Source organism: Anguilla rostrata, chromosome 18, assembly GCF_018555375.3.
Source record: "Anguilla rostrata isolate EN2019 chromosome 18, ASM1855537v3, whole genome shotgun sequence".
Lineage (NCBI taxonomy): Eukaryota > Metazoa > Chordata > Actinopteri > Anguilliformes > Anguillidae > Anguilla > Anguilla rostrata.
In genome coordinates this window covers 16,350,171-16,371,435 of record NC_057950.1, presented here as the reverse complement: position 1 = coordinate 16,371,435, position 21,265 = coordinate 16,350,171, and the positions used below count along the sequence as shown (strand labels likewise).

At 36.6% G+C, this 21,265-nt stretch overlaps 1 protein-coding gene and 1 long non-coding RNA gene across 2 annotated transcripts in view; one reads left to right on the top strand and one right to left on the bottom strand.

Annotated features, from left to right (window-relative positions):
* The window catches only part of csmd1a (CUB and Sushi multiple domains 1a), a 499,342-nt gene that overhangs the window by 186,602 nt on the left and 291,475 nt on the right, over positions 1–21,265 (top strand). The gene's annotated exons all lie outside the window — the stretch shown is intronic.
* LOC135244827 (uncharacterized) lies at positions 2,965–4,328 on the bottom strand. The gene is made up of 2 exons (XR_010327063.1): positions 4,133–4,328; positions 2,965–4,014 (listed from the first exon to the last, which is right to left on the bottom strand). It is a non-coding gene; the product is annotated as an uncharacterized LOC135244827 (long non-coding RNA).

The window sequence follows — 21,265 nt, the reverse complement described above, 5'->3', positions numbered from 1 at the left end:
TTACATTCATACTGTAATATGACTGGTGTCATACGGTATGGGTCTCAGCAACAAAGCTATTAATCTGATTGTAATTATGCTGACCACAATGGCCTCAATGCAGCCACCTAATAGATTTAAATGTGCAGTTACGGCAGTGCAGGCTCTGCTGTAATTGTTGTTGCTCTCCAATGATAGAGAGAGATTGTAAAGAAATCCTGTTTTTTCCAACAGCCAGGTGGCACCTGGGATTTATTCACAGTTAGTTGGGTATTGAATATTTCTAACCTCCATAAATATGGGCATTTAATGTCTCCAATAAGGGATTTAGCTGCCTTTTTCACAGCGAATCAGTTTCAGGTTTATATAATTGTTATATATTATGAAGCCTGTGATGGTATGGGTCATATTCAGTTAGACTGCTGCTATCCAGTGGCATCTTTGTTTTCAAAGTGTGACTTTTGTATGAATTAGAATGTTCTGTGTAACACTGGAAAGTTCTCTCTGTTGGATTATAATGACAATATACAATCTGATTAAACAGAATAATCAGAACAGATGAGATTGTATGCCTTGGTTGCTGCTGTATGTGCATTATGCTAAGGCTTTTGGATTTTATGTCAATCCTTACATACACATGTAGGGCCCTATTGTGGTGACAATTATAGCGCAAATGCACCTTTCACCCATGCCAGGTCTGGTATTTCTGAGGTCTGCAGTAAATCTATTTGTGTCAACATGGGTTGGGCAGCACAATAGGGAGTGTGTAAGTAGAATCATTCATCTGTGAAGGTATGGTATTATATAATGTGTTTGTGTTTAAACCTACCCAGACCAGATTTTAACTCAAATGCGGGCTCATAGGTTCTGCTATTTTGGAGGCATTATGAATGCACCACTCATATGAATGCATGAACACAACACAGATGCGAGAAATCGTTCATTTCAGTTTGACTGTTTGAAATACAAGCTGTGTTCAGTTATTCAGTCCAAAGCCAAGTTCAAGTTAATAGCTACTTGAATGAGAGACACATGGAAGGTGGGAGACCAGCTCTGCATCACTTAGCATAAGATATGCATTTGTTAAAATCTGGGCTACTTACTCCATACATTAGCCCAGAACACACAGGGAAATTGCTTTTAATTACGCTTTTGGCAGGGCTAGCTTAATGACTGAGCAAGCCATTTGAATGTTAAAAATGTTTTTTTCAGATGTTTGGGTGGTTTGGATGATACATTGCAATACACTTCAGTCAATGCAGTCTTTGTGATGTGCTGTGTTCTGCACTGCATAGCCATACGTCTTGGATATGACAAGCCTCACACACGGGCATTACAGCACTATGCAGAGAGGCAGATTCACATGCAACGATTGAGATGGAGATTACTAAGGCACAGAGTACATGAGAGAGCAGAGACTGGTTGGCTGTGAGCCATTTCCATAGTGCGTGTACATTCATCTTATAAGGTGCAAATGCATGTCTGAAATTAATAAAAGTTAGTTAGTGTTGATTTTTTTATTATTCTTTTTTAAAATAGTGGTATTAACCCTTGTGTTCAGTTTGGGTCAAATTGACCAATTTTATACTTTTGGTAAGAGTAATGACACTTGAGAGATGACTTTCATAAACAATTACTAAACCAATGTAAATTTGGTTCTTGCTTTGTGATTCTATTTCTTGTTTATCATCTATATTTGTTTTATGTCTTTGTCTAGACATTTTCTTTGATTATAATAAGATGAACAATAAAGAATGTCTGTTCAAAACAATAAATAGTGTCAACAATCTACTGCTTGAAAACCTTGCTTCATTTGGACGTTTCAAAGATAAACATGGCTTATGCCCCCCAAGCCTTTGTTATAGATTTTTAATATAAAAACATGGGACCTAGCAGAGGTAAATGCCAACCATTAACTATATATTGTTTATATTGTTTTGAATTGACAAAAAGATAATATATATTGAATATTTCTGTATTATTTCTGTATTGCTGTATTAAAATCCCAGTAATGTTCTGGGTATATGGCCCTGGCTATCAGTTTCACAAGTGCTAATAAATAAACAGGGAACAATGGTAAAAAAAATTGACAGCTGTAGTAAATTCAAAAAGCTGTAGTAAATTTAACCTAAACTTGCCATCATCTTTGGTGTAAATATCTTGAATCAACTCATTTGAGACAGTGTTATCTGAAAGTTAGATATACAGTGGGTCCATCAGTTCTGAGATTCAGATGCAAATTCGTTTTGGGGACAGACAAAAGAAACAGCAGGCTGCCATTTTCCTCCAAGCATTCATTATGCATGCATTGTGAGATGGCTACCTGGCCAGAAGTAAGCATTTGTTGAAGAGGTGCTGTCAAATTTTAAGTGTACTCCTTGTTATGTAATGTTATATTTCAATAGGGAGAGAAGTTGTCATTGTCAAGGTACATAATGGTGTAGGAGTCATGTCAAAATAATGAATGAAATATATTCCCACGTTTTAGGGCTAAATCAGAGGTTAAGCTTGAGATGTCTCATATTTTTATGAATTTATAATTTAAACACCATCATAGTCAAACCTATGTAAATTTATAGAAAGCACTTTGGTTAGGGACAGCACAAATATAACAGTTCATAGAACAGTTCCTGGTTGAGGGCATGTTTTGTGATGGGAAAAGGGCAACATTTGTCAAGAACTAAGGTCTGTTCTAAAAACTGTTTTACAAAAACAATATTCAAAAATTCAGTCACATCTCCAGAAAACCCGATCTCATCAAACGAGACCTCCTTTTGTAGCTCTTTTTATCTCATGCTAAAGTATATAATAAGAAAAAATGATGGTTTAAGTACTGAATTTATATTGTCAAGGTTGTCTTCGGTGTTATTTAATACCACACATGCATTCACAAAACTGTTGTTAGCAAATACCAGTTAGGCTAGCTTTAACATGCGCATAGATTGAATTTAAACATGAAATGACAATGCAATGAGCAACAGAAACTTTTCATTTTAATTGTTTTATTTAGAACCAACCTCAGGGACATTCCTCTGTAAGATGCAACCTGCTCACTGTTACTGTCAGTGCTTTTATAATGTGTGAGGAGGGAAAGGAAGAGATTGCCCTTCACTCAGTAACACAAGATCAATAGTTTCAAATGAAATACGCTCTGGTACGTAAAACCATTACTGTCATTTCCATTGCTCATTTTTGCCCTCACGTTTTCACTGATTTTGTAAGTCTTATTGCTGAATTAATATACTTAACTCTAAATAGCAAATGCAGAATAGTAAACCAGAATAATTACATTATATATTTATACATGTAAATGATTATTATTTTTTTTTTTAAATACTCATCTAGGCACACACAAATCATTAAAGTTGCACCTTATATCTCCTTATAGACTTTGGCAGCTATAAACCTCAATTTGTGTCTACTGTGATTCTCCTACTCCACCACCTGTGACTGTGTACCTGAAGCATTTCTCCCACAGGCTTCTATGTGTATCTTATAAATATAGCACTTTCCATTTCCCTAGCCTTCAGCTTTTCTCTGTATATGGAAGTTTTAATACATATCTTCACAGACAGCTGATATAGTCTTAATGAAGTACGCCTACAGACTGGAAAGGTTTGTTATTGTGATTGCATTCTAAAAATGGGTAGATCGAGATTATCTTGCTACACACGACAAACTGAACACCATAAACTTTTAGAAGACAAGGAAGTGCACTGTGCTTTGTGGCCATTGGTATTGCATTAGTATGGTGACATACTGCAGGGCTGTCCCAATATAGCAACATCTGAGCATTGCAGCACATATCACATGGCACATTTCATCACACCATTTCATTTGAAGTAGGTAAAATACCCAAAAGTTGTTTTCTTCGATTTTAGTGCTGGTAATGCCTTTTTTGTCCACAAAGAGGCCATTGCTCGAATCCATTGCAGTCATTTCACCTTGAATGTTCTGTTGAGTATCTGTACGGCTCTGGGCTGAAGAATGGAAAAATGGAGTTGTTCGATCCTCCATGTCAAAATTTACTCTTCCCTGTGTGTAGACAGTTACAGGACATTCAAAACTCTGTCCTACACACACACACAAATCTCATTAGTGATAATTATGGAGACTCAGTATCGAGGAAACCTGTGCATATTTATTCACATACATGTTCATGGAGGATAGTTTCCATCAGAAGATGATTTCGGTTATGGCTAGGATTTTTTTCCTGACTTTTTGACCTGTAGTTCTGCTCTCTAACACCAAGAGGTTGACATAGGATTGTCTGAATTCACTTATTCAGCACTCAACAGATTTGGATACATTATAATGAGTAAGTGAATAGTTAACGTATCACTGGAGTTTCCAATTTTACCCGAGAAGGCCTTCAGTCAGTGGAAACATTTGTTCTATCGCAGCAATGTGACACCTGATTCAAATAATGAACTCACCATGGTCTTCAATCAAGACCTTAAGCTTAATGAGAGGCACATTCTGGAGCACCAACTTGAGCCAATTGTAGCCAGGCTTAGTTTCCCTGCAATACGTTATCACGTAACAGCAGAACCAACTTTACCACCCCATCACATGACCATGAGACATCCCCCGAAGTGTGTTCCAAATGCAGAAATCCCTTCTGAGTGATCATCCTCCTCGGATTGACTAACATTGCAGAGCGTTCTGCCAATTGATTAAGCCCCAGGTGTTTCAGTGCTGGCCACAAACAAAAACCTGGATCTACATATTCACTTTGCACAAGATTATAAACCTCCTGTTTAGAGACTTAAACCATTGTGCCAACAAGCTTTTCAGCTGGTCCTTAATTGTATACTTCCTTTAACTGCTTACCACTAATTACTGCAGTTAGAGGGCCTGCACTGATGGCTTGAGGATTAGGTCTGACATTTCGTGTTTGCACAGAGTGGGTGGAATAAGGACTCGATCAGTCTTTGGGATAAGGTTGGGCCCAAATAAAGGGCACAGTAGTGCTTTAATGATCTGGTCAATGCACAGTGAAAAAGCTGATCTTTGCAGGAACACAAAGGTGTTCTGGTAAAAGCAGACCTTTTAATTTGTGGGTGATTATAGGGGGGGCGGGGGACAGAATATGCCGAGTTGGTCTCCACACACAAATGCTATTTTAGAAACTTTAGACTTATTTAGAAACAAAATATGTGAATAAAGTACTCTTATTGAAAAGGTGAATCTGACATACTAGCCACAATATACCTATTTTATAACTGGGTACAAATACATTTATCATACTTCTGAAATTATACTTTCAGTACAATCAAAGTACTACTGATGAAACAAAGAACTGTGTAAAAAGGGTAGGGTGAACAAAAGACCATCAGTATAATAAACTTTCAGAGAGGGTCATCTGGTTCAAGTCAGTCTCTGAGATGGTTTCACATTACTCAAGAGTAAACAATTATCTTCTCTTGACACGCTCTTGATTCTTAATAGGTCTCTGGGATATGTACTGACTGTAAATTAAGCAAGGATTCACAAATGATATCCAAGGGTGAAGAGGTCTGTAAAAATGAATATTCTAGTATCATACTTCAAAAAGACCCTGTACAGTAATGAATTCCCCCTCTGTTGAACAGTTTCCCGATGGTTGTACCAGTGCAAGAAATACACCTTGTCAGTTTTAAAAGGGATTGTGTGCATTTTTTAGACTCCGGTCCGCCGAGTTTCTCACCATGAGTTATGCTATAAATTTCTGCTCCTGGTTGCATGACTGCTGATCATGCTATCAGTTGCTTGGCAATGGCCCATAACGTCATTTTTGTAAACAAAGTTGACATTTTACACAGACCAGCTAGCTAGTGATCCAAAATTTTGGGAGGGGCGTTTGAATATTTCTAGTAGCAATGATTGCTATGGCTTTCATTTCAATTGATGCTGAGCTTTACAAGTTTGAAACCGAATATGCAGATGAGGAGCTTATAGAGATCGAGAGGACAAGAGCAAAAGGAGAGTGCACATAACTTACTGATTCTATATCAGCCATTGAGACGGGGGAAACAGTGAACGAAAAGTTGTGGTGCACCTGTCATCAGGCAACCCTGAGAAGTGGCAATGCCGTAAGTGCATTTAGCAAGAGTAGCTATACAACGTATCTTTTCCATTGATAAGGCAAGTAGTCCCAAAATGAACTAAAAAAAACTTGTTTTTTGTTTGTTTGTTTATTTGTTTTTGCAATGTTGATTACATTTTGATATGTTTATTTGCTTGCATAAATGCATATGACAAAGTGTTTATTTAAGGTTGCTTTATTAATAGTGTCTTTGCTAAATAGCTGTCAGGTGATGATTCTGAGCTCCCATAAAAGCCATTTTGCTAACAAAGCTAATGGCTAACAGAGAATGAGCATTGCATACTCAAATTAGGAGGGCTTGAGCCTGACATGTACCCCAATTTATTACATAACTCAGAGAGAAACTCAATGGACACATGTCTAAAAAATGCAAACCATCCCTTTAAACTGTCAGTTAAAAAGGATGGCAGGCATAGCATCACCCAATAGTGACATTTATGTGAACCGTAAGGTCACATAAGCCTATTATTTTTCAGCTGGAATGTGATTCAGAATGCTACTTTACTTAATGTTGGCCAGTCGTGCCAGATCTCCTCATAACACATTGATCCTCACCACCTTCTTGGCCTCTAAAGAATTTCATTGGCAGGACCATCTGAAAGTGTGACTTCAAGTGTACAGTGCTGACCAATTAAATACATGGGAACTTCCACCCACCACTTCAAGACATACATTTTTAATCATCAGCTTTGAGTGATACGTGGCTGAGCTTATTTCTGACAGGTCTAATGATATTCTAAAATACAGTTCTCTTAGAGAATAACCACATGTGGCTGTCAAGAGAAATTATATTTTAAGAAAACCCAAGAGATTGAGAGCTTTTATTATTGATGCAATTTTTGTTCATAAATTAGTAGACGTGTCCCAGTGTAACAGCATCAGTTAGTTTAAGCATAATTTTACCACAAAACATCAATGACCAACCTTTGTCTATAATTATGAATATTCATAGATAAGACTTCAAAGGTCATTTATTACTGTAAGGGCATAGTGGACATTCAAGAGAGAGCGGCAGAAGGCAGGTATTACAAACACAGTAAATAAGGATGAAATGGGAATGTGGATAACATCCCAATTAGCCAGTCCAGAATCAAACCTTCAGCTCATTACCCATCCACCTGTACCTCGCACAAGTAGCATTAGCACTGTTAAAATGCATTTGCCAACTGCCTTTGTGGTTCTGAGTATCCTAACTATACCAGAAGGACATGGATAATATGAATGCGAACACTCATTTCCCAGTTTAACTTGCTCATTCTGTGAGATGGATACTAATAATTCACATGTTTAGTAAACCAGTCCTTATGTTTAAACATAAAGAGCAGTTACAGCTGTTTGTAACTGCATCACTATAGGACTGTCTCTTTAAATATGGAGAATTTCAGTATTTATATGAAAAACTACAATGCACTAGAAGAAATATGTACAAGATTTTCTTTGCCTTCCATTTCATGATCTGTCTATATGCTGCTTTTATTGAGATTTATTCTAAATATATTCATTGGTTGCAGGTGAGCAGAAGGAAATTGTGATTCAAACTCATTATACTGATATGATAGACTCAGGCATTTATCAGACCCACTGATCTGAAAAGCACTCATTTTTGTTGGATCTAAATAAAAAAATTAATATTTCAAACTTTTATTCCAAAATGCAGTATGGTCATTTGCATTAGTTTTAATACATTCAGATCTTTCTGCATATCCCAAGGATGAATACTAATAACAGACCTGAAGGGTTCCCCTCCCTCAGAATCATTGTTTTATCATGGAATCTTATACGTTACATTTCATTTTCATTTAAAGCAGCAATGGAAAAGGTGAGCAGAACAGATTCCTTAATCAGATGCACAAGAGTGCAGGTTAATTTTGGAATAATATGCAGGTTCAGTGGAGGCAGTGAAACTTTGCATTAACTTGTATGACCCGATACAGGCTCAGCATAAATGGAATATATGCTATGTCCTTAACACCACATTCCTCTTTAACAGTCCTTGGGGAAATACCAAATTATGAAAATGAAAAGGTATTTTAATGCATTTATCTTGGAGACACAGAAGTTACAAGTACACAATAGGTCATTCAAGCTGGAATATATAAGAAAGATGATCTCATATTTGGTTCTCAAGCTAACCAAGTTTACATTTTTTAAAGAAGAAAGAAAAAAAAACCAAAAAAAAAACCAAAAACAGCAGCAGCAGAGAGAGAGATTAGTTTGAGTGGCGCATCGCCTGAACAGAGACGGTTTTTATTTGTTTTACTGTTGCCATATTGTTGCCTGGAGGGCCTGGACGGTCACTTTTATGATCTTTCAAGTTTTTCTGGAGGCTTTCAAAGCACATCTTGCCCTTTAGCAGAGCTTAACACTGGCCTTGGCCCAGACGCTTCACAGTGCTTCTTGGTCTTTCTTGGCCAGAGACAACTGTCTACTGATTTTTTATTTTTTTTGGCCTGTCAAGCCAGCAAGTGATAAAATAATTTGATTCTTTTTTGACACTTCAAGTGTGAAACTATACCTCCACAATTCTATTCTGCTGGAGACAAACTTTCAAATTTATGTTGGGGTTTTTACAGGTGCAAGGAAAAAAAAAAAGCTCTCCAATTTTGGTATGCTAATTTGCTTATGGAAAAGTAAACTTGGATGTGTCCTTGTTTATTCCACTGACCTAATCTTCCTTTAAAAAGTGTTGATAAAGATTGAATTAACTGTGATGACATGTTATATGTAGAGTTAATCAGCATAAAAATGTATTAATCTCAAACCCTCTATTACATTCAATGCTGTGCTTAGTATTGAAAGTCTCCAAGTCTCCATATACAATAATCCAGCTGACAGGGATATGATCTTATACGCCTCAGGGTATTCATGGCAGCAGATTAAGATATACAGTAGATTTAAAATGCTATTGCAAACCACAGTGTACTGGTCCTATCTGTGTACGCAGCTCTTAGTAAAGCAAGCATTGAATAGTTTTGCATTTATGGACGGATGAACATTTGCCCATTTGCAATTTATAAATAGAATTGAACTCAATTGCTGGGGGGGGGGGTGGGGGTAACTGTTCATTACCACCTGTATTTTAATGACAAGTTTGTTTTATGGGTTCAGAAAATGTGTTTGTTTTTACTGAATTTTTTTACGTACCACATGAGCTGTGCTATATAATGTTCATACTGCTATACCTATAGCTTTGTGACAATAGCTTAAAAAGTGCATAACCTCAATTTGCCCAATGATTTTAATAGCAGGTGGACATCATATTTTAAGCTACATCATAAACTTAGTGAACATACATTTCTAAGAATAATGAACCTAAGATGAATACATGTTTGTTGTATTGTTTCCATGGTTAAAAAACAAAAATCACAATTCAAGTACACATTCTAAAGCCTCATTAGTTATTGGCAATACATGGCAGACATTGTATGTTTGGCAGTACAGTGGAGTGAAACTATCCTTAAAATATTAAGGGGCTATTCCTCATTTTGCTCCGAATAATTGACAAAGAACTGTATTTAACAATGGGCACCTCTTTCCATCAAATGTGTTGAGTTGAGACTGTTTTTGAATGTCCTGCTGCCTTTCCACACACATCTACCAGGGTGTAGAGCGCAGATCACCTGACACTAAGCCAATAGCATGTAGGCCTAAAATCTTCTCCACACACAAAAAGGAGACGCTTAGAGGTCAGCTATTGTAATGTGATGACTCGTGTTCACCAGTGCAATTATGCATAAAACTCATAGCACCAAACGCCTATGATTGAATAAAAAGGCAATTTCAAAGCTGCTTGCCTTTATTCTGCATGAACTATTGTTCTTTGGATTAGGCTCTTTTTGGCACACTACAATGAAGGTAGTCAGATGAAATGAGTTGAATGCTTAAGTGTCGTTTAAAACGAATTAGTGTATGGGAGTGTCTCTTAAAATTGTTCTTCACAAAATAAGAACATTTATTTATTTATTTTTTTTAACAAAGTGAGGCCTATTGGATAAGATGGATTCACAGCATTTCTCCATAGCCCTACATGACCATGCTGAATTTTGAGTTGCTTTCAACGTGATGCGACCGCAAATTATGATCGTAATTTATGGCTGTTAAAATGTGCGTGTAAGTGACGTAAATGGTTTTTCTTTCACATTACAGCCATGTGAGATTTGGCAGCAGAAAACTAAAGTATTCTCTGTTTAAAAGTGATTTGCTTTTTGCAGACAGGCATTAAGTCTTTGCTGACTCTCTGGATCACAACCCTGTGAAGATCCTGAGGTGCTCGTACCCAGATTCTCTCATTATTCATTCTTTCTAGCTGGGACTTGTTTGACCTTTTTAGCCTTTTGTACTGCACCTTCTGCCAACAAATATTTTTAAAAGGGTAAAAAAAGAAATGTGCGCGCCTGGAAATTGTCACAATTGGGGAAGGGAAGACACTAAATGTCAAATTATATCAACAATGATTTTGATATACTGTTTTCAATTTTGGAGGTTAGAATTACAAGCAGTAGTAATTCGGTCAATGTTTGATTTTTGACAGGTGGTGTATGCATTTCTGATATATCACATTATGTGTACCATATATACCTTTGCACCTACTTCTGTAACAGTGATCATTTGCATAATTCTTGTCTTCAAAATAAATTAATAACAAATTGGAATAAAAAAATAAAAACCACTATCTTTTATGTATAAACTAATAGACAAATTATATTTTACTGAAGGAATTGAGTGGTCTCAACTAAAAAAAAAAAAGCTGTAAGTTTAACTTAAAGGCCGTTATGCGCATACCATGATGTTACCCTACCAAAATAGTTGAATGTTTCCTCTAAAATTATGAATAAACCTATCTTACAGCGTAGCTATGACTTAAGCCTAGGAATTCAGTACGTCAGTGCAACAATCAAAGAACATCTTTAAAGTGGCAATTTCAGAACCAGTTGTCGCCTACACTCAACCCAATGAAAAGAATAACGGTGGAAAGTGACGGCATTGCAACATTATTGCACTGGATGTGTTTGACTGCGGCCAGAGAAAATGGTTTTTGATAGAATATTATTATGGCTTCAAACTGTTCTGCATAAAAATGCATTTGGAATGAGAAATAAATGCAGAGATATGAATGAGTTGGGAATGGCATCCAGGGCTCTGAAATGCCTGTTACTTTGAACGTGTTGTCACAATACACCGATTTCAATTCAGGCTTATTTGTTTGCCTGATTTTTTTTTTTTTTTTTTTCAGGCTGGTGCTCTTATTTTCTTGGGATCAATCTTAGACCTGTATTCAGTGAAAATATATCTTTAACTTTGACCTACATGTAAATGCAAACATTGCACTTGTTTGACAATCTCAGTTTGGCATGTTTTAGTGATCACTGAATTCTGAATGTTAATCCAGGCCTTAGTTTAAATCGGAAAAAAAGTGAATCAAACTAGTGGTAATCCGGATCTCATTAGGACATCCCCCCTCCTTGTTTATATCATCCACAGTAAATTTCCCCACTATAATATTAACTCACTCTCGTTTAAATTACTTTTTGGCAACAGTGATAATACAGACTACAGTTTTAATAAGGCTTATGCTGTTCTTGGTTTAATTCCATGCTCAGGTGGCAGGTCAGTCCATAACTCTGAGGGTTGTATCGCTGACATTTTATTGTTTTAATGTTAGAAATATTAATGAACAGAGTATAATGAAAGCAAATATTTGTTCTGGTAGCACCAATGGAAATTGAAAGCTCTTGATAGGCAACTCAGTGGAGTTTCTGATTTTTGTCTCTAGAATTAGAAAATTAATAGGCAAGCAGGTATGTAGCACACATAGCTGCTCTAAAAAGACTTGCACAAAAATCTAATTTTGAAACTTGTAATATGGGGGTTTACGTGTATTTAAAAAATGTATTTTTATAATTGTAATTTAAAAAAAATGTATGTATATACATATACCCAATGTATATATGTGTAAACCGTTATTAATGTTGAACTGGCTGATTACCTTAGATTTTTGGTCGTGAAATTCTGGAGGACTACATCTGTATCATGAGCCTCAGGAAATGATTGGATCATGTGCACCCATTTTATGCATTTTCAAAACATTTTATATTTGTCTATGGATTTGAAAGAATATCATTTTATCATTCAACACTTGTTTCACACGAGCATTTTCCAAAAATGCATCATTAGTAGAGTTTTGTGTCCTGACAGCACAGACAGTGGCTTGACAGTGTGCTGGGTCTCTTATGTGTTTTCTCCTGGCATCTCTGACTTAACAGAGGGCTGTGGGGAGCAAACCTAAAGGAGAATACTGTAATTCACACTATGTGGAAAGCCCCTCGACACGCTGTGGCACATATTCTATGTCCCATGTTACTTCAAATAATTAAGAATGAACTTCTGATAATTAAGGAAGAAATCTCTACAGACCTCTACTGAAACATCTCAGTAATTAACATGTCAACTCCTAAGGTTATTTCATTTCCAACTGAAATTTGTAACGGTTTAAGCATGATAAGAAGGAAACCAAAAATATTATATGCGTTTTAATTAATGTTGTATTTATTCTTTCCCCTCTTCTCCTGTTTGGAATTCCCAATCCTACGTATATACCAACGCTCAAACCTTTGCTAATTGGAAGAGCACAGACAAGCATGTGTTCTCTTATGAAGCACAAGATTCAAGAGAAACTGAGCTTGAATCAGGTCCTGCCATGCAGTTTCAGATGCGTAGGTGAATCACAATTAGCTGTGTTCAGCTGATGCCCTCATTTTTACTGCCAGGACAATTGACAGTTTTCCAGTTAAACCAAAGGGCTGGCTAGGAGAAATTGTATAATATCTAAATTATTTGAGTGAATTACATGCTTTAAAAGAGCATATTATAAATTTAATACTCACTATATAATAGCGATCCAACATATGGGATTTCCCCTTAGTTAATCGATGTCATACATTGGATTAGACTCCCGTTCCCCGTTTAATCCTACTCCCAAGTCTGAGCCGCGATACGGATTGATTTCCACAGGTTTTACTGAGACATAAACAGGGATTCAACCGCTCATGCATTTGCTTTGTGGCCAGATGACTAAATAATCACATTCATTCCATTTTAGATGGCTTGCTGGCCCCCTAATGATATTGGATATAACTCATTTAGAACTAAGGCCTATGACTGTTCCTACCGACCATTAGGTTGCAAACAGTATTACTACATAACTCTCAAGAGCATAGAAACCATTTTAGGACAAAAAATTGATCTGTCAATTGTCAAACCTTTAAATGTTTGTTGATTAAAAAGAGAGCAAAAGGAGTGAGACTTTGTGGCAGGGACACCTTTACCTGCTATCCATATCCAGTCATTTCAAATCACCATTCACTGTGTTATTCCCCAGAGAAATGATAAGACTCAATGTGTGAATTAGTCTGGATCAGCTGGTAAGGAGTCCAAATTAACAGCGAGAGACATCAATAAAAGAGAGAAGTTTTCGTGGGAACAACAGTGGATCTGCATCAGTCTTAGCATTTGGGAAGTTTTGAAATGGTGCCAAATACTGTCCAAAGTCCTAGCCATTGCACATTAAAGGGAAGCCCCATCAGTAGCAAAACTGCTCAGGTACTCAGCTGTCTTATTTAATAAAAGTCTTGGACTCATTGCTGGAGCTTGCTGGACACGTGCAGTTTAAGTGACAATATTACCTTAAAAGATTCACAGTCCATTTCCCTTGCATTTCCCTCCAACAGGGAAGATGGCTCCAAATGGTTTGGCCTTCCTAAAATGAAGGAACAATCGTACAAAAGGAACGTGTGTGCCTTACACATTTAAAATGTTAAAACTTTGAAAAAAATGTGTGAAATGTATTGTCAAGGTATTAATGATTAAACAATTAAATAAGCATGTGCTCTGAGCCACAGATTTACAATTATTTAAAATACTCTGTCGTGCTCTTGATTATATAGATACCTGCTTATTTTATTTTATAATTAATGTATTATGATTGGCCAAACTCTCTCATACAGTTGTCCATCTTTCGTGGCTTCACAAAACCTCAGAATTTGACAAGTTCGTACACAGAACACAGACGGTTATTTTATCATTATACACCCTTGACCTGATTAAATTGAGAGCATCTTCAAAGCTGGAGGTCTATTTTGCATCCACCATGCTGTTTATTCAAGGAGTTTCCAAATTACTGCACTTACAATCTAATCAAGAGTCTTCCATCCTTGAACTACGAGACAGTCATGGCAGTTCTAGTGAGATTTTGGTCATCTAATCTGTAAAACCACTGATCAGGAAGTTCCTTTTGTGCTCATTTGATGGGTGTACCATGCTAGAATGTTTTTTGACTATGGTTTAACTACATATTTAATGCATTATAAGCTGTAAATGTTTTCATGAGCGATTTACAAAAACAAATATAATATTGACAATGAGCTCCCTAATTAATGCCTGTCTTTTTTTTTTTTTTTTTTGGATATGCTTACTTCCTAGTTGCTTACATTCATGATGGTTTTGGCTTTCAGTTATGGTGCCTGTGATTGAATGAAGTACGTATCTATTTCACAATAAGTTGTGGCGTTCGGAGGTGCATTTTGTGTTAACATCAAATTTGGCTCCGTTTCCATTTTGAGACACAATTGGCAGTTCCACATTGGAGGGTAAATTATTCAAAACAGAAAATTACCTTAAATTCCACAAGTGCTGTTCTATACAGCCAAGTAGGAAAGTATCTAATTGTTGTTTTTGGCATGATATGTTGTCTCAAACTAAGAGCAAAGGCATTGTGAGTGCTATAGTTTTTCGTTTATTAGTATTCCTGTTTAATATGAATTTACACTGGAATAATTTGGTTGGCTGACTGTGATAGAACCGTCCACTTCGCCAGATTGTGACAGCAGGTAGCAAGGTGTCTTGTCTTCTTTGACACAGTTCAGCTCACTAGTATTAGTCACTTAGAACTTTTAAAGTCTGCAGCTATACTATACCCGCAAGAGTGCAGAACAAATGTTGTGGAAGGAATCCAGCAGTTTGGAAGAGTAATCCAGCAGTTTGATATTGTTATAGTTCTATAGCAACTGAATGGCCATGGCTCAGGTGGCAGGGGGTACTAACTAGATGATTCATTTCAGAGGTTGAATTCAGAGTATGAATCTGAATGGTTTTTTTTTTTTTTTTTCATCTCAATGCTGAAGTACAGCTAGTAATGCAGTTCGTAATACTGAAGCGGTTAAGCAAATTACAAACTGTTCCTTCTTTACAAATTGTAACGTGTTAAATAAAACGTTTCATACTCGTGACTGGAGAATTTTTACGAGTTTTAAACTTTTCACCTTGTACACTTTAAATTAAAGGCTTTGGGATTACTGTGAGAAAATAAAATATGGTCATGTCTGCTTTTGTTGTACAAACATGAACCAAACAAAGGCTAAAAATCAGGACTTTAAATCACCAATTTTATTTTTACTTGTTTAAAAGTGGTTCTGCCATAAACAGCATCAACAAATAGCATCTTTTGGCTAGCAACCACGTAATAATTGTACAGCAGTCTCGCCCTAAAAGCTGAAGTCTCTCTGAAACAGTACTGTGCATTGTATTCAAATCCAATACCCAAGTGCTGAAGAGTACCCACAGATTTTATTTTCTCCAACCCAAAGTGACCCAGTTTCTAATAGCTGAAGACTAATGCAGTTTGTCCCCAAGGTGAGAGAATCCTCCACTACTGCTAAACATTAAAAGAGAAACAATGTCTCCGTCTTTCAGAGCAGGTCACTTTAAACAGAAAGGCAGCACAAAACAGATGACAGGCACTGGAGTGCAATGAAGGACTCTTATCGGCCAAATGCTGGGATGATGTATATACGAAGCAGGGTAAGAGTCCTTCACTGCACCCTGCAGAAGATTGTACTTGGGAAAACCTCCACGGAGTGAGATCAGCTCAGCAGACAAAGACACAGGAGGCAAAGTCCTCCAACCCAAGTGAAACTTTATTCATGTGCGCACAGCTAACAACCCCCCACCCCAAACCACACATGTGCACACAACCAGGCTCAACTGTTGTAGCATATACACACGTGCACATTGCACAGTAAGCAGGGTAGGTCTCAACACAAGGCTAACTCTTGTTATGGCAGGCAAAGCATTGCAGTGGTCGCACTGTCGCCAGAATGGAATGCTGCGTCTTTGGAACACAGGACATTTCATAATCTGCCTTTTACACTACTGCGTTCCGATATAAATAGATAAATACATTTTAAAAATCCATAACTTGCCAAATCGTAAATAACAATAAATTAATGTTGTTATAATTTTATTATGCCACTTGTAACAGAAGTGGGATGAAATAACAGGGTGAAATCTACAAAATGTTTTGGTGTTCTAAACAAAACAATTTTTTGCCACTGGCTAATATTTGAAAACACCTAGGAGCAATATGTTTTAATTTAATCATGTTGAGCAAACTAGCCTAAGTGTGACATCTCATTTTAGACTTTTCACGCAAATGAAGTGCTTTCTGTTTGAATCTGGCAATACTACCAACAGTTTTGTAAATAGTATGATCAATAAATACAAATGTCAGACACTGAAAAACGATTAGCTCAAAGAAACAATTTTTTTGTCGTGGTTCAAGTTTCTGACTTTGATTAATCACCTGATTTTTGTTCCTTACTTTTTTCTTTTCATTGTTTTTTAAATCTCCTTTTAGTGTGTTTATATTTTTTGTGTTCAGCACATTGTGTTCCAAGTTTGTATGAAATGTGCTCTATAAATAAAGCCTGACTGATTGATTGATTTATTGAAAGCAAGGGCCTATGTGTCTGTAACTCATCTCCAAGGTCTTATGCTGGAACAAAGGATTATGAAAAACAAATGTACAGACAAAGGATTAAGGAAAATATAAGCCCTTGGTGAAAAGATGTGTTAAACAGGCACAGTGAAGATACAAAATCTAGGTTATATAGAAATCTAGTCATGCAGAGCTGTGGTTATAAGAGACAGGCAGTGATTAAGAATAAAGCATACATTAAAAATAAGGAATTTAATTTATATGCCTTCAAGAGCATCATTGGAAGGAAAATACATGTCAATTGAATGACTGAGCAAAATCATGTCAGGTGATATATGGTGACAGGGAGAAACTAAAGGGATTGTTTATAGCAAACTGAAATCCAGATTGTTTTTAAATCCTTTGGGATGTTCTGCAAGCTGGTCTCATTTTACATAATTGTGGTGCTGTCAGTACCTTTTTTTTTGTTAGACAATAAATAATTAAAATAACAAATTTTAGTATTATTAAGGAAACAAACATTTAGAGGAAGACCGGTACATTTACAACCATATAGGTGCCACAATTACCATGCATGTCTCATGACCTGTAAGCTAAAACAGAAGGGTTGGTACATTCATTTTTTTATTGAACAGAAACATTGTCTGAAAATGGAATACAGTCATTGAACTCCTGGCTGATGTTGCTTTACCATCAAGAGGATGAGGACAGAGACATTGAGGGCTGGGAATTTTGACATGAGCAACAAAAAAAGAAAAAAGAAAAGAAAAACACCTATTTACAGTAATACAAATTGTGAGCAGTATGGCAATATGAAATCAATATGGCCAAGTAGATCATAAAGTAAACAAAAATATGCATGCATGAAACAGAATATTTGTCTAGACACAAAGCTGAACAATATTCCAAACAATGGCGGATAGCACGACTAGACAGGATCTGAGCACTTGGCCATCCAGCCAAATAATGACAACATTAGCACCTGGGAGCATAGAATGGGGAGCGGAAAAATCTCCAAGAAACAATTTTACTTGAAATAAGTGAATAAGTAATTCAGTTGTTGAATTTCCTCTGAAAAGTCTGAATACCATTACTGTGAAAAAGCTATTAGACTTTTTGACAATGGTAGTTTGAGACTTGACTATCAACATTTTCATCTACCACCTGCCTACAACTTTGTTCACGAGTGCTTTCACTTTTAAAAATGCACAGAAGTGCATGTTGATTACCATTACACTTTTTCATGACCAAGGCATTACCATTTAGAATGGCAGCTTTGTTCACACAAATCAAAAACACAATTTGAGATGCATGGCAGATAACTTAAACTACAACACTCAGAAATCCAAAACCAATCCCCTTGAAAAGCACTTTGTCTACCCATTCATTTGAAGGGCATTTGGCTAGCTTTGCATTGCGCAAAATTGTAAACAATTCTCCTTCATATTCAGCTTTCAGGTTCTGACTTGCACAATAGAAAGTGTAGCCAGTTCATTCAATCTCTCCTGCCCTATAATGTACTGCTCCTCACATAGTTCTTTATTAATTTTAATTTTGAAAATGAGTGCTCCACTGTTGCGACTGACATGCAGTGGCAGAAACAACAGCAACACAGGAGGTTACAAACCTGACCAAAAGTAACGTTACAAGTTATCGAAAGGTATTCCGCAGTAAGCATTTTTGCAAGTTGGGAGACTGAGGTGTGTTGAACAATCTCATCTCTTATACAGGCCTTGAATGACAGCAGTTGAGCAGGGAAGGTTCGTTATATCCCTGCTGTAGTGATCAGCCAGACATTTTGGCGACTGCTTTTAAAATCAGAATTAAATTTTGGCAACCTAGCTACCTTTTTCTGTTGGCCCATTTCCTAATTTCTTTCCTGAGTTTTGCTGTTCATAAGGCATTTTCTGGCTTCATTTTGGCTAAGAGTAGGTCTCCTTTGCTATCTTCCTCACTAGCTGGCTAGCTGACATTGACATTTCACCACCAGCACTAGCTAACTATTGCATCATCACATAATAGACACTTGATATTGGACAACATACACAGGAATATTTCCCAGAAATCTGCATATCGGAAAATCTGCATATCAGAAAACACACTGTCAAAGGTAGGCTACTAGAAATTATTAAATTTTAATTAGCCAAATTTTAATTTTACCTTTCCCACAAAAATCAAAGCAAGCCAATCTGAAACTCGAGTAAAAGAGCCTATGCTCCAATGGATAGGACATCCAGCTGAAGTAAAAAGCTAGAAGCTCTTCAGTACATTTTCATACTCCTTGCAGATTACATGCTGAGTTGAGCCATACATTACAGTCATTAAAGCTTTGGCTGCAATGAAAAGATGAGTTATATAGTAGCAGCTTAATGTGCTGTGTCTTATCCTATGAGTATGGAGACTCTGTTCTTTTAATTTTTAATTACCAGTTAGTTCTGATTCCAGTTCAGTCAAGTTTTCTTTGATCAGACAATGGTGCTGGCTGAAATACATTTGAGGTAAATTAAGGGACATGTACATTTTCAATACAGGGAGCTGCTGACCTTTGTTGTTTAATTTATCACACAAATAAGGAAGCATAGCAAAGATTCTTACAAAACAGATAGTTAAGTTTAAACACAATAAAGTCAAGTCTCATTTCCACCGTGGTCTTGTGTAAATATTTTGCCATACCCCCAACACACACACATACAAATATATTTAACCACAATATAACTTTTTATCCCACGTATATTCAATGTAATTTCACTTTTATCTATTTGAGGTTTCATGCATTGAATAGTAAATGTTTTTGAAACATTTGGTAAAATCTGTTGCTATATCCAGCTTATGCTGGATATGTGTTTATACACAGAAGCTCATTCGCTTGGGAAATCCAAATGTTGGGAGGCAAACTACTAATGCAAAACTGAAATCTCAAAGCAATAATTTGGGAAAATTAGTTGCCATACTTGAGAGTTGTACATTAAAAGCCAATTACTATAATTTGTCAGAATTAACTGCAACGCTTATAATATCAGTTATAGATATCAGATATGTTCAAAAATGACATATCTGGATACGAAAAATATAAAAATACATTTTCATTTAAAACAAATGTTTATTAAAATGATCAAGCTGAAGAAAAGATTAAAGTAGTCAAGCAACTGTTTCAAACCACCAAAAGCACATTTTATGCTCACAAAAATAATAATTTAAGAGTGAGAGGAATGTTATTCCGTACCAGGTTTATGCGGTTTTATAGAAATATTAGGGAAAATAGCACAGATTGGTGCCTAAGGTCACTGAGTCTGCTCTGCAGAATAAAAAATAAATAAATCCATAAATGCACTGTACATCCTCCACAGAAGACTTGGCGTGTGTCGCCCTTGGGCTGTTTGGAGTAAAACAGCCACTGGTTGGGGTTTCCTTATGTACTGAAGATGATATGGAAACTTGACATGATCTAGCAGATCTAGCCTAAGCTGTCAGCAACCCATGTTGCACCACCATTTCTCCTGGTTGTCAGGGTCCTAATTATAGTTAGTTTGTATAAAGTACAAATTATGGCTGCACATATTTTAACAGAATAAACAGTTCTGAGTAAAATATATTTTGACATTTTATGTCCCTTTGCAATGATTGTCTTTTAAAAATAAAAAGAAAGTCTGGTGAGAAAAAGAAGACTTGTATGCTAGTTATGTATCCTCGAATGACAGATGGGCAAAAGTGACTAAAGCCGCGTTTCCACCAAAATTACCCGGAACTTTCAGTCCCAGGAACTACTTTACCAGGAACTAAAAGGTTCCTTCAGCCAATGGTTGTCTGCGTTTCCACCGGGGTCTAAAGTACCGCGAAGATTAGGCAAATTAGCCCACTGACGTTGTCGTCGGTCCATCTGTCATATGATTTCTTCTGTAACCCCATACTACCACCGAAGTAGCCTACATTATTTTCTAATAACCGGGACAGCCCGGAGGGGTTTATTCCACTTATATACAACGGGTTACCAACAATGACTATATATGGTTACTTTTGTATTTATTGATTTTCATATATCCTCTCAAACACATTAATTAACAGCAGAAAACATGCACACGTTGTAAACAATTTGCTGTTTTATTACTTTCTCGTCGTCAATTCCATATAGGCTAATCGCAAAATGACAAGAATAGAACGAAAACTCGGACTTGCGTGAAAATGTAAATTAGTAGTGGTACAGCCACCGTTTGCTTTCCTTCGAAGTTACTGCTAGCCGAGCAGCGAAGTGTGCCCTCCAGATGCGAACCATGCACCATAAATGAGTCCATAGTCTTCCTGGTCTTTTCGTGGAATTGAAAAATGGCAGTAAAATTGAGTAAAATTACGACAGTCTGAAAAAGCTAAAGGGAAGATTACTATAATTAACCTGTTATTTTACCCGGATAAAAAGTGCGGTGATTTCCAGT